Raw genomic sequence first — 14368 nt, 5'->3', positions numbered from 1 at the left:
GACTGAGCCACCCAGGCGCCCCGCGCTGTCTGTTATTTAAAGGCCACATCTGCCCAGTCTTATTCTTGCTCCCTGAAGGCTCGAACCCTTGCAGGGAGAACCAGACAGGGAGGGTCTTGGTCCCTTGGTTCCTCTCACTGCTCTCCTCACGCTTCCAGCTTCTCTGACCTCTTAGGGTGGGAGGGCCAGAGAAGGGTGTACCTCATTACCGGTGTCTGGGGTACACGGACGGATGGTTGGTCTCTGGGACTCGTGGCTGCTTCTCGGGCCGGCTCTGACCCGCTGTCGGGGCCCTCTCTTGGAGAAGGGGTGCATGCTCTGTGGGTACATCTCCACGACACGGGGTCCCGCCGAGAGGATGCAAGGGACTCAGTGAGTCCCCATCCCACCTCTGGTCCCGTCCTCTCTCTTAGAATACCCCAGGGCCTCTGCCTGCTGGGGCGTCCTCACCCAGTGGTCTGTCCCCGTGGGTGGGTTCTGGGTGGCCACCTCAATCCCTTCCTAGAGTCTAGGTGGACGTTATCCACCAGACGGGGGGTACAGACAGCCCCACTGCACCCACCACCATCTCTGGTTCTCTTTCCTCCTTGTTGGCAGTTCAGAAGGCAGAGCCGCAAGGTCCCCGCCATCTAACTGGGGTGCAACACGTCAGTCTCCCTGTCCCGCAGGCACCCCCAGCCTCAACCAGTGGCTCTCCTGGAGGCATCCTCAGCCGGCTTGCGGTGGTGGGGAGCAACCCCCCTTCCCCACAGGGAGAGAGGGGGGAAGAACCACAGCTTTTCCAGGTGGCCAAGCACTCCCCCCATGATGATCTTTCCATCTCTCTCCCCCCCCCCCCCCCCGCGTTTCTGGGATGAGGGCGGCAGGCGGAGGAGGGATGCCAGAGTGCGTCGCGTCGCGGATGATTAGGAGTTGCAGAACCCAGAGAGGACATCTGGCCGCCATCGCTGGTGACTCTTTTCGGATGTGGGATCCTTGATATCTCTCTGTCTACATTTGGGGGAACGAGATGGTATCATATACGAGAGTCAACTTGAAACAGACTGAAGATTTAAATGTGAGACCTGAAATTAGAAAACTGGAAGAAAACATAAAGGAAAAGCGCTTGACGTCGGTTGTGGCGATCATTTTTTGGATCTGATACCAGAAGCACAGGAAACAGAAGCAAAACTAAACAGGGGGGGGTGCCCGGGGGGCTCAGTTGGTTGAGAGCCTGACTCAGGTCATGATCTCACCCCACTGAGCATAGAGGCTGCTTCAGATTCCCTCTCTCTCTCTCTCTGCTTCTCTCCCTCTCCCCCTCTCGTGCGCTCTCTCTAAAAGAAAATAAACACAAAATGAAATAAATAAAAATAAACAAGTGGGACTACATCACACTGAAAAGCTTCTGCACAGCAAAGGAAACCATCAACAGAATGAAAACACAACCCACAAATGGGAGAGGATGTTTGCAAATTTTGTAGCTGATAAGGGACTAATATCCAACATATATAAGGAACTGTTACAACTCGGGAGCAAAGTCAAACAAACAAAAAACCAAAACACCGTCCCCCCCCCCAAATAACCCAATATAAATAACAAAAACCAATATATAGATTTGACTCCATATATGTTCCACTAAGTAATTATACATGTGAGTGTGTGTGAAAAGGAAAAAGAAGGAAACAAAAAGAAGGAGATTCTGCCATTTTGACAGCAGGGATTATGCTGCCAGGAGGACATTATGCTATGCGACATAAGCCAGAAGACGCAGAAAGACAAGTATTCTATGATCTTGCTCATATGGTGGAGTCTACAAGAGCGGAACTTCTAGAACCAGAGGGGAGAGCGGTGGCCAGGAGCTGAGGGGTCAGGGTGGGGAGTGGGGGGGGAACGAAGAGAGATACAAACTTGTCAAAGAGTACAAACTTTCAGTTAGAAGAGGACTAAGGTCTGGGCACCCAATGAATAGCATGGTGATTGTAGTTAGTAACACTTTCTTGTAGACCTGAAATTTGCTAAGAGCGTAAATCACAGTGTTCTCACCACAGGCGGGCGCACCCACACACAGAAACTACACGAGGCCACGGATGTGTTAACGAACCCGATTGTGGTGATCATTCCATCATGGGCACACATAGTGAAGCATCCGTATTTGCACACCTTAAAGACCACCGTGTGCAAGCTGATTTGGCGCGTTTCTTATTTGTCAGTCACAGGTTAATAAAGCTGGGGCAGGACGCAGACGTTGGTGTGATGAGACGCGGCGAGGCTTCCTGAGGATGGAAAAGCCCGCTCCCGGCAGTCATCTGGGGGCACGGAGCTGTAGCGCGGATGTGCAGCTGCACAAGACGAAAATATTATCTCATGAGCACGCAGAGTGCTCAGAGAGGAGACGTCTTTAGAACAAGTTCCTAACAGGACGTAATTTGCGATGATGTGCCGGGCTTGGGAAATGACAACACCAGCTGGAGCTTTCAGGTGACCCCTCCCCCCCGCCCCCCCCCCCCCTCCGCAACGCTCGGGGGGCGGGGCAGGGGCAGGTGCAATTCACCGTTGGAGGACAGAAGCTACGAGACGCTTGGCATCAGCAGCCCCAGAACCCCTTGTTCTCTTTCGTCTGTCTCTGTCATTTTCCATCAAACAAACCACATGCTGTAGAGACCCCTGGAAACGTCATTCCTGCTTCGGTGGTGAGAGGGACCCCAGCCTCCTTGAAAGGCTCCGTAGTGGTTCTTCTCTGCAGGCCGGGGACCACAGTGGAAGATGCCGTCTTGGAGATACGCTCCCTGCATTCAGTAGGGGTGGGGGCGGGGAGGGACGGTGGGACTCAGGTGCAGTGGAGGCCGAGAGAAAGAACTTGAAAGGTGGCTGTGGTCAGCACGATGGGAAGTGGAGATGAAACATGAAAAGCATGGCGTGGCCTAAGCGATCTTTAGCAGGAGTTAATGGGTCACGGTGCACTTAGGACTGATACAGCTGGGCGACTCTCAGGGTTTTCGTCTGCATAAGTGACAAAATTCTTAGCGGACAGAGATGGCACATGGGCCACGTCTCTAGGAGGTCCTGCTCCTTTGACCAGTTCCTAGAAGCGAGCCAGCTCACGGACCCAGAGCCCCTCGAGGAAGGACACTGCTACATTGCCAAAAACGCATATGGTGAGAGCTTTTCCTTGCCTTCTCCACAGGCACTGTGCTCTGGGGAAAGGGAGGTACCCAGACATTCTGAAGGTTACCTGCTCCAGAAACAAGGCTACAGTTGGGGCTGCCCTGTCGTACTGGCCCCCAAATTCCGTTCCTGTCCCTGCAACGTTGGGCTTTGCTGGCTTAGAGATCGTAGTTCCCAAGAGAAGAATGGTTCTAACGGGAAATCAAACAGGGGTTCTGTCGACCCGGAAACGGAGACTGCCACCTGGCCTTTCGGGGGGAATCTCATACCAACTGAACCCACAGGCAAGAAGGCAGGCACTGTCCCTTCGGAGTGATTGGTGGTGATATCAGGGGGAAGAAGATTGTTATCACACAATGCAGACCGGAAGAGGACGGACCCAGGGTATTGTCCGCAATGCCCCTCAATGTTACACGCCCAGGGTGGCTCAGTCGGTTAAGTGTCCGACTTCGGCTCAGGTCATGATCTCACGGTCCGTGAGTTCGAGCCCCGCGTCGGGCTCTGGGCTGATGGCTCGGAGCCTGGAGCCTGCTTCGGATTCTGTGTCTCCCCTTCTCTCTGCCCCTCCCTGCTCACGCTCTGTCTCTCTCTGTCTCTCAATAACAAATAAACGTTAAAAAATTAAAAAAAAAAGAGAGAGAGAATGGCTTGGGGTCACCCTGCTAGGTGAAGAACCGTGTGCCCAAAGGGCTGGCCGAGAGCAAGGAAAACACAGAATGGGTGATGGAAAAGCAAACAGACATTACTAATTCCCCTTATGCTCACATGGCCAGTTGCAGAAAGGAGGACTGTGCAGCCGTTTTTCAGTCCCCCCTCCCCCCTTTTTAAAGGAAACGATACTTCATTTTATTGCTCATGGAAATACTAAGACAGTGTTCTGACGCACCTGCAGGCACAAATGCAAGTCAGTTTTGATTGACATGCATTTCTTTTTAAGGGATTCCCCAGAGACAGCTTCAGTTCCAACGAAACACTTGCCTCTTTCAGGGGGAGGCGGCTCTTAAAACACTGTTGCCTTGCTCTTGGAAGTGTTTTTCTCTTTAAAAAAAAATCTTTCCTTTTTCCGCTCCTCTCTGTCTAACACAAAGTATTTTTGATCCCACATTTATGTGATTGGATATTTAAGGGAGTTGTGACTGAGCTAAGAAAGGATCCGGGATAAATGGGACTTTGGGGGAGAGAGTGAGCGCGGCTCCGTTGGATCGACAGACCCGTTGGCTCCTGGTACGTGGAGGCATGACGTCCTCACTGCCTGTTTTTGGAAGTGAAACGTGGGTAAAAAGGATATGTGTGGACCCAGGCGGACTGTGCCCGGCCGTCTGAATCACCTTGGCGTCACCTCCAATGCCACTGAGGTGTCTTTCTCCGGCTAGAGAGGTCAGGAACTACAACTCCCAGAATCCCTTTCTCGGGGGGTGGGGTCCAAGATTAACGTTTGCCCCTGAGCCACATGAGATTGAAGACAAGGCCTTGCTCTTTGGAAGCAGATGTGAGTCACAGTTTCTGGGAGAACTCTCAGAAGCCATCCCCTTGGTGTTTGAGGCTGGGATCTGCGGTTATAGCTTCTGTGACCATCGCTGTCTCTGCTCTTGCATAAAGTATAAAAGCCTCCAATTCTTGTATTTAATCTTTCACGCTCAAAATGCATATTTTGGGTTCCGTTTTCCTGACTGGACCCCGGAAAGCTTGCTCGTACTGAATACCTACCATAGCATAACTTCGTGTGCTTTTATGCTAAAGATAATCTTTTTTTTTCAAGTTTTTTAAAAATGTTTTATTTGTTTTTGAGAGAGAGAGAGAGAGAGAAAGAGACAGAGTGAGAGCAGGGGAGGGGCAGAGAGAGAGGGAGACACAGACTCGGAAGCAGGCTCCACATTCCAAGCCATCAGCACAGAGCCCGATGCGGGGCTCGAACCCATGAACTACGAGACCGTGACCTGAGCCAAAGTCTGATGCTTAACCGACTGAGCCACCCAGGCGTGCCTTTGCTAAAGATATTCTTTGATTGGCTGCAAATCTTCTCCTCCCCAGCAGTGAGGTGGTCAAGGAAAGAAGGTGGAGGCAGGGGAAAAAAAAAAAAAAACCTCTCACTCTGCTACGTTTTTATCAGCCTTTTGTATTTCTTCTGTAAGTTGCTTGCTCATCTATTGTCTTCTAGATTTTTGCCCTTAAAAAAAAGATTTTATTTTTAAGTAATCTCTACGCGCAACTCAGGGCTCGAATTCAGATCCCTGAGATCAAGAGTCATTCGCTCTACCCACTGAGCCAGCCGGGCGCTCCTAGATTTTTTTTCCCTTTTGTTTTTAAATTTATTTTGTATTCTTTTATTAAGACATTTTTAACCTTATTTATTTATTTTGAGAGAGTGAGAGAGAGAGAGAGAGAGAGAGGTAGGGAAGGGCAGAGAGAGAGGGAGACAGAATCCCAAGCAAGTTCCGCATTGTCGATACAGAGCCCGGTGCAGGGCTCGAACTCAGAAACCGTGAGCAGGAAGTCAGGAGTCAGACGCTTAACCAACGGAGCCACTCGGGCTCCCTGATGTTTTTCCTTGTTAATTTTATATTGCTCCTTTATTGTTTTGTGGGGATCCTTTCGATAACGTAATGTGATCTTTTGTGGGACACATCTATCATGGAACATCGGGAAGGGGGATCCCCCCTCCCCCAACACACACACGCACACCCACTCTCTCACACACCCGCTCTCATCCACTGACACACTCACACCCACACTCATCCACTCAGGCACACTCACCTTCACTCACACACTTACTGTCACTCTCTCGCACACTCTAATTCACTCTCATGCTCACACACTCGCTCTCGTCCCCTCACACTCGCTCGCACACTCACTCGCTGTCTCACACACATCTCGCTCACACATATACACTCCCTGATGTCCAGGGAGGAGAGGAATCCTAACCCCTCTCCCCGTCATCTCCCTCCATTCGCTCTGTCTTTTTCCCTGGGGAAGAAACGACACAGAGTTCAGGGGAGCCCACGGGGGCCTCCAGTTCCCTGGGGACACCTGAAGCCCCAACTCCCCCAGGGATCTGTTCACGCGGTACAGAGTCCGGGTTCAGGGAAAGAGACGATTAGACCTCCCTTTCTACCTACCGTGTGTCATCAGAAGTTTTTCCATTTGCGTAATTGACCAGCTTCCGGTCCTTCGAGAGGCTAACGTTTTGCTCTCCACTTGTCCGGATTCTTCATGCTGCCTTTGCTTTTTGGTTTTGTTTTAACTTCCTTCTCAGTGTCCTCCCCCACGACACACGATCGCGTTGGGGCAAAACTGGCCCAAAGCTGTTTTCTCTTAGGGTTTGGGTTTTTTTTTTTCCTTCAGCCTTTTCTCAACAAGCATTATTTAACCATTCGCAACATGTCGGAGAGAGTTTCTAGCACTGGGATACAATCATTATAACACCCCCACACGGATTCCCTTCCCTCGTGAACTGGACACACCAGTCATATTTAGAAGGACATCCCCATCGGAGGTTATAAAAACAGTTGCCCAGGTGGCCCGGTCGGTGAAGCGTCTGACTTCAGCTCAGGTCACGATCTTGGGGTTCGTGAGTTCGAGCCCCGCGTCGGGCTCCGGGCTGACAGCTCGGAGCCTGGAGCCTGCTTCCAATTCTGGGTCTCCCTCTCTCTCTGACCCTCTTGCGCGCGTGCTCTCTCTCTCAAAAAGATAAGTAAAGATTAAAAATTAAAAAAAAAATAAAAACAGTTGTCTGTATTTTCTTCTAGTATTTTCATGGGGTTCCATATTTTTAGATTTTTAGCCGATTTGGAAATTATTTTTGTGGCTGCTGAGGCAGGGAACCTAACTTCCAAATGAGAGCTGACCATCTCAACAATTTGTGTGTGTGTGTGTGTGTGTGTGTGTACAATCGGTCTTTTCACTAGGATATGAAATGACATCCGTTGTCTTACAGTCACTCCCCACATACGCCTGGTTCTATTCCAGACTCTGGCCGGAGGCCTTCTGAAACGGTTCCCTGGGATGCCTGCCTCCTGCTGTTCCTGCCCTTGTGTGACCCCCTCCCCTGGAGGCTGGGCGGGGCCTGGGGACTTGCTTCCCACCCACAGAACACTGCACAAGTGGACGGGCTGTCCCTTCCGAGATTAGGTGATAAAAGGCCGCGACTTCCTCCCACCGGCTCTCTCTTGTTCTCTCTCAACTCGATAACTTTGGTGAAGCCGGCTAAGAAACGAATAGGTGGCCGGGTGGCCGATAGTCTGGCAGGAATGGGGGCTCTGGGTCCAACAGTACGCGGGGAGCTGAATTCCACCAGCAACCACTGAGTGACTTTGAAGGAAATCCTGGCTCGGTTGAATCTTAAGGTGACTGTGACCCCAGCTGACGCTTGACTGTGACCTTGCCTGAGCTGGAGGGTCTGGCTGAGCCATATCTGGTCTGACTCCGAGACCATGAGATAACAAATAACGCTGTCATAAGCCAAACATCCCCAGACTGTCCTCTGTCCTCTGCTCTAAGGTGGGGTTCTTTAATATCCGGGGCAGTCTTAGAACCTGACTTTGTACCCCTTCTCCTTGGGATGATGGCAGCACCTGGGGTGGGCCCAGGAGACCCCCTGAGACAGCCAGATGGCGCGGTTCCCAGGCCCCATGTGACAGGCAATCACAAGTTTCTGCCATCTCACTTGAGATAATAACGTCAGCACTTCCCTTGTGTTTTTTTCCCCAGTTTTTAAAAAAAAAAATTTTTTTTTTAAGTTTATTTATTTTTGAGAGAGTGAGAGAGACAGAGCATGAGCAGGGGAGAGGCAGAGAGAAGGGGAGACACAGAATCAGAAGCGGCCTCCAGGCTCCGAACTGTCAGCACAGAGCCCGACGCGGGGCTTGAACCCACGAACCGTGAGATCATGACCTGAGCCAAAGTTGGATGCCCATCTGCCTGAGCCACCCAGGCGCCCCCCTACTTAATTATGTTTTATGTGCCCTCTTACCCTCATGCACGATCAATCATTAACTTTGCCTTTTTACCCTTACTTTCTGTTTGCCCACTGCTGGTAGAAACCTAATGGGGACAGGGCCATAACATTTGTCTTGATCTATTGGATCCTAGCAGGTCCCCAATAGCGCCTCACTGTCTGGAAGAATACTTACATCCAGACTATTTCAAGCCCCCCCCACCGGAGTTTCAAGAAACCCTCCTCTTGAGTAGTCACCTCCCTCCCCAAACATACATAAGCTGTCCCTCGGTTCAACAGGGCAAGGCAGCTTCTCACTGGGCAGCCCTTCGGGTAATAAAGCTTTCTTTGCTTCAGAACAGGTGTCTCAGCTATTGGCTTCCTGCACGTCTGAGTTCTGTAACCCTTCCTTCTTTCCTTCCCTCCTTCCCTTCCCTTCCTTCCTTTGCTTTTCTTTCTTTAGCCGTTGTCTGTTTTTCTTAAGCGGCCGACGCCACGGGCTTCGCGTTCTTCCAGGAAAAGCTTGCTCATTTCCAAAGAAGGAGTTGTTACATCCTGTCTGCAAGTTGCTCACAGTTGTTTTCTGAAAATGATGTTTCAAGAGACTCTCTGTGGTTGGAATTCTGCTTACTTGCTGTTTCTATATGTGTATGCTTCTCCTAACCGTGAGCGGTATAAGAAAGTTAAGAGAGGAGATCCTAAGAGTTCTCATCACAAGGAGAATTTCCCCCCTTGTTTCTTTCCTTCTTCCTTCTTATTGTATCTGTATAAGAAATGGGTGTTCCCCGACCCTACTACCATGGTGATCGTTTCATGCTATGTGTAAATCAAGCCATCCTGTCGTTCACCTTAAACTTACACGGTGAAGTGTGTCAATTATTTCTTCTTAAAACTGGGGAAAACTGGGGAAAGGGGCGCCTGGGTGGCTCAGTCAGTTGAGCGTCCGATTATAAAAATAACCTATAAAAAAATCTTTAAAAAAAAACATAAGTAGGGAACAAAACCCAACATGGAGGTAAGTTAATAATGCAACCAACACAACTATAGTTCTGTTTCAAAATACGTCCGGGAACCAACTGTCTTGCCTTGGAAGGAAGAAGGATTCACCTCTTCCCACCAGAAGAACAGAGTCCTGATACTTCGGTATCATGAAGTCTTCTTAGGTTCCATGCAGAGAGTTTTCCCAAGAAAACCTGGAAATGATCCACAAGATGGAATGTTAATGTGGATGAAGTCGTAACTAGGACTCTTTCGGCTTCCATCTTAGACAACCTTTTGCACTGAGGATATGAAGGATTTCATGTATTACGTAAAGATTATATCAATCATTTTATCCCGAGTGTTTAGAAGCTTTCGTGCTGATCTTGCCCATTTCACGTTTTTAAAAGAGAAAACAACAGCATCTAATGTCCAAATGAGAAAAGTAGATGCCATCATGGGGATAGATAGAGAGAAAATTAATAGAATTATAAGAAATATTATGTGCAAATTTATGCCAATAGTTTGGAAAATCTCGCTGAAAGGCACAGCTATCGTGTAAAATATGCCACAACCAAGGGCGCTTGGGTGGCTCAGTCTGTTAAGTGTCAGACTTTGGGCTCAGGTCATGATCTCACGGTTCGTGGGTTCAAGCCCCGTGTCGGGCACTGTGCCGACAGCCCAGAGCCTGGAGCCTGCTTTGGATTCTGTGTCTCCCTCTCTCTCTGCCCCTCCCCCACTCATGCTCTGTTTCTCTCTGTCTCAAAAATAAATAAACATTAAAAAAAACAATTTTAAAAAAATAAAATATACCACAACCAATTCAAGGAGAAATAGAAATGCTAGTGGAAAAGAGAAAAGAGAAAAATCTTTCTGATGCTCATGTTCACTAGATGCTTGAATTCATACTCTGTTGCAGAAGCAGAAAACGTTAATACTCTGCCACAGAAGACAGGCACAGCTTTTGCTCTGGACACAGATACGTGAGACGTGAATGCCAGGTGTCATTCAGGGAAAGAACGTATTTTTGAGGCACCTGGGTGGCTCTGTCAATTGAACATCCAACTCTCTCTTTTTTTTTTTTTTTAGTTTTTTTTTTTAATGTTTACGTATTTACTTTTGAGAGAGAGAGAACACAAGCAGGGGAGGGACAGACAGAGGGAGGGAGATACAGAATCAGAAGCAGCCTCCAGGCTCTGAGCTGTCAGCACAGAGCCAGCACGGGGCTCGAACCCATGAACCGTGAGATCATGACCTGAGCCGAAGTCAGACGCTGAACCGACTGAGCCACCCAGGCGTCCCTTGAGCGTCCGGCTCTTGATTTCACTTCAGGTCATGATCTCAGGGTTGTGGGATCAAGCCCCGTGTTGGGTTCAGTGCTGAGGGTGGAGCCTGCTTAAGATTCTCTCTCTCTCTCTCTCTCTCTCTCTCTCTCTCTCTCAAAAAAAAAGTATTTTTCAAAAACCAACATCTCCTTTTAAATGGTAAGGTACTAAAAACCAGAATCATGGTAGAAAAAAGAGGGAAAAGCACACTTAATAATGAACCACGTATAAACCCATCAGCCCAGACACTTCAACACCCAAGTTCATTTGCGTTTTTAAGTTCTTTTAAGGCAAGTCACTTGTAAGCAATGGTTGATCCTTATGTTATTTAGCTGATCCTGGAGGAAGGGGCAAAGATAGAACGAACGCGTACCCATTCATTTGGAGAAACTATCACATTCCTAAAATGTGGGGAGAGACCATACAAGCCCTGCTTTGGACACCACACCTCAGATGGGGGAAGATCCTTTTCAGAATGCAGGTCTGTTAACCGTTAATCAAGAACAGGCTGGCAGGCCAGGGTTTAAAACCAAGGAAAAACCCTCAAAGACATTTTTGCTCTCCCTGAACTCAGTCCTGCCTCCCAGGAACAAATGAGAGCCTCTGATGCCAATAAGCATGTTCGTTTACTCTTTGTTCTTCATATTCAGCCCCTCTGAATAATTTCACTGTTTCTGATGCTGGTGAAACATTGCTCAGGCTAAATTATATAATTCCTGAAAATTGATGATGATTCAAAAATTATGTCGGTAGGCATAAAGGATTCAACCGCAGGCTCAGCAAATTTCTTAAAGAAGCACGGAATTCAGAGACTATGGAGCCTCAATGGATGATTGCAGCATTAAGGGAGGCATCCCTCCATTCCCTTTCTCCTGCCACAGAATTTTAAACTACGTGCTATTTGACAGCTTTTTTTTTTATACTGAAATCCAAAGTTTAAAGCCATGCTTGTTCATTACTATCCTTTAAAACTTTTTCTTCCATGTCCCCGGACTCTGATAAAGCCAGCCCAAAAAGAGATCTGCAGATTAGCCTCACTTATAAATGCAGACACAAAATCATCAGTAAGATATCGGCATATCAGGTATAGAAATGTTTTAAAGGAATATCTGACCGAGCAGAATTCATTCCAGTAAAGCAGTGACAGTGCCCATCAGAAATCAATCAGCACGAAAACTTAAAGCAGGGACCCAAGTGAGTCCTGTGACACTAAAAGTCAGCCCATAATCCGGGGCCATCGTCTCCCTGGTGGGTTTGGGGTTCCGAGGGACTGTCCCACCACTGTGGCGCCCACGTCACCAAGCTGGGAATTGTCAAAGCAAAAATTGTACCAGGCGAAGTTAGACAGACGCGGGCGACTTTATTCAAGATTGTTGTAATAGGGAGGAGAGACTAACACTGAGTCAGCACTGGACTCTACTGAACCAAGAGCAGTGGTGGTTGGGGGGGGGGTGCTGTGTATTAGTGCTGGTGGGAGAGGGAGACCATTAGGGCATCTGTGCTTGCCAACTGGCTTTACCCAAAGGAAAAGCAGACTTGCTTCTATCTTGATGGCAGGAAGTGGTATTACAACTCAGAGCAAGGCGCCCGCCCAAGGTAGGCTCCGACCTTCCACAGAGATGGTGAGAGTGAGACGCCATCTTCCTTGATGATTACCCTTCAAGGCATAAAATCTCCCAGGCCCTTAAGAAAGACAGTTCTATGCTGTAAAACTGGAGTCTTTTTAAAAAGATCTACATATATCTCAAAGGGGCAGAGAAAGAATCTCCACGTTTTCTAGAGAAAACTCTCTAAGGAAAGGAAGGCGAGAGCCTAGAGTCAAGAAGAAGCCGGTCTAGGGTTTAGTCGAGACGAGGGGAGTGATGAAGAGTTCTCTAATCTGGAAGCGAAAAGAGTGCTAGCCGTGACTTTGTCCACATTAACATTCCACCCTGGTGGGTCATTATCAGGTTCTCTTGGGAAACCTCTACATGGAACCTAAGACCTCAGGATACCAAAGTATCAAGACATTCTCTTCTGGTGGGAAGAGGCCAATCTCTCTCCCTCTCTCCCTTCCTTTTTGTCCTTCTGTCCTTCTTTCAACTGTTGTCTGCTTTTCTTAAGCAGCCCCTGCCCAGGGCTCCACATCCTTCCAAAGAAAGCTTGCTCATCTCTAATAAGGAGGCATGACATCATATCTATGGGTTCCCTGGTCAGAGCTGCTCTCTCAAAATTATGTTTAAAACCCTCTGTGCTTGGAATCCCGCCTGCTTGCTCGTTAGATATGCATATGTGTCCCTTAAGAATTAGAGAAAAGTGATTGCATCATTACCCAAGTGAGACAAAAGGAGCTTGTGATTGCCTGTCACACGGGCCCCGAGAACTGCTCCATCTGGCTGTCGCAGGGGGTCTCCCGGGACACGGGCGAATCCCACTGGTGCTGCCACCATCCTCAGGAGAAGGGGTGTAAAGCCAGGCTTCCCCAGAGGTTGGAGAACCCCACCTTCGAGCAGAAGACTGGGAATGGCGCCAGGATGCCTGGATCGTGCCTGGAAACATAACAAATGGGAAATGAGGAGGAACATTCTTTGCTCGATCCCAGTTTTTTGGTGTTGGGTAACTGCTGCTAGTTCATGGAGATCACCAAGAATCAAAGTCCAAAGAGGGCAGGCGTTCCCAACCACGGCCAGCCCCACGGCACCCAGGAACAACAGAGGCTGCCCACCTTGACCTCCAGCCCTCTTTGCAAAGGCACATCCTGGCCGGGGGGTGTCTGCCTGCCTCTGGTCACGGAGCAACCAGCCCTTGTCCCGATCAGAGCCTGGTGCCACCCACACCTGGCTGCCCAGCCCCTCACCGTGTGGCGTGACGTGGAATGATATCCTGCTGTTATTAAGTGGCCGTCCAGCAAGGTTTCCACGGACTGTGGGTGAGCTGGACGGTCCAGCTCAGCACTCGGTCTAGTTTGCCTCTGGGCTTGCTCACGACAAACTGACATGTTTCTGTGACTTCCATAAATCGGATCTGGCTTCCTGGAGTCCGGTCAGCTTCGGGGCCCCTGGAAACAGATGCTCTGGGCCCAGGGAGCGACGGCCAGATATGGATCACGCCCGTGAAGTCACCGAGATAAACACCGCTCTGTAAGACCTCTCGGGAGTGACACTAGCAGTTTTCATTTGTGACTGTGGCTAGAGTGGGTCCCTACCTCTCAGTCAAAAACTTATCAGGCCAGGATACAGAACACTGTGGTGGCCAAGGCAGGTTCCCAAAGTCATTGTAGCAACCAGGATTGGTCCGGGATGAAGTTTTCTGCTGTCCTTTTGCTGGAATAAGAAACCCACAGAAAATGAGGGAAATGTAAGGGCCACCTGTCTTGTTGTGGAAATGGACCGTCCTGTTATCGGCGATGAGAAACACGCCTACTTCCTTTGTATTTAAAAAAAAAAATTTTTTTTAATGTTTATTTATTTTTGACAGAGAGAGACAGAGCATGAGCGGGGGAGGGGCAGAGGGAGAGGGAGACACAGAATCCGAAGGAGGCTCCAGGCTCCGAGCTGTCAGCCCAGAGCCCGACGCAGGGCTCGAACTCCCGGACCGCGAGATCGAGCCCTGAGCCGAAGCCGGACGCTCAACCGACTGAGCCACCCAGGTGCCCCTCTACTTCCTTTGTATTAAAAAGACCTTTTCAAAAATATAAAATGATGTGGGTGGTAAAAATTGTTGTTGATTTAAAAATAAAAGGGTAATATTCTTCTTTTCTTGGTTCCCCCCCTCCCCCCTTCGCTCATCGATATCGATGAAAACTCAGTGTCTCGAAACCGCACACACAGGGGTTGGAGGCTAAGCAGTGAACAGCAACAGAGGGGGAGGACGTGTGTCCACTGGTGAGTTGGGGGCACCGAGGGGAGGCCTCTGGTAGGAAGGGGGTCCCACATCCAGCACGCAGGGTGTGGGACAGGAAGGGCATTTGGGAGCTGGGAAGGGGCAGAACAAGACAGGTCTGTCT

This window comes from Prionailurus viverrinus, chromosome B4 (assembly GCF_022837055.1).
Source record: "Prionailurus viverrinus isolate Anna chromosome B4, UM_Priviv_1.0, whole genome shotgun sequence".
NCBI classification, from domain to species: Eukaryota; Metazoa; Chordata; class Mammalia; order Carnivora; family Felidae; genus Prionailurus; species Prionailurus viverrinus.
Note: the sequence above shows the minus strand (reverse complement) of the source record.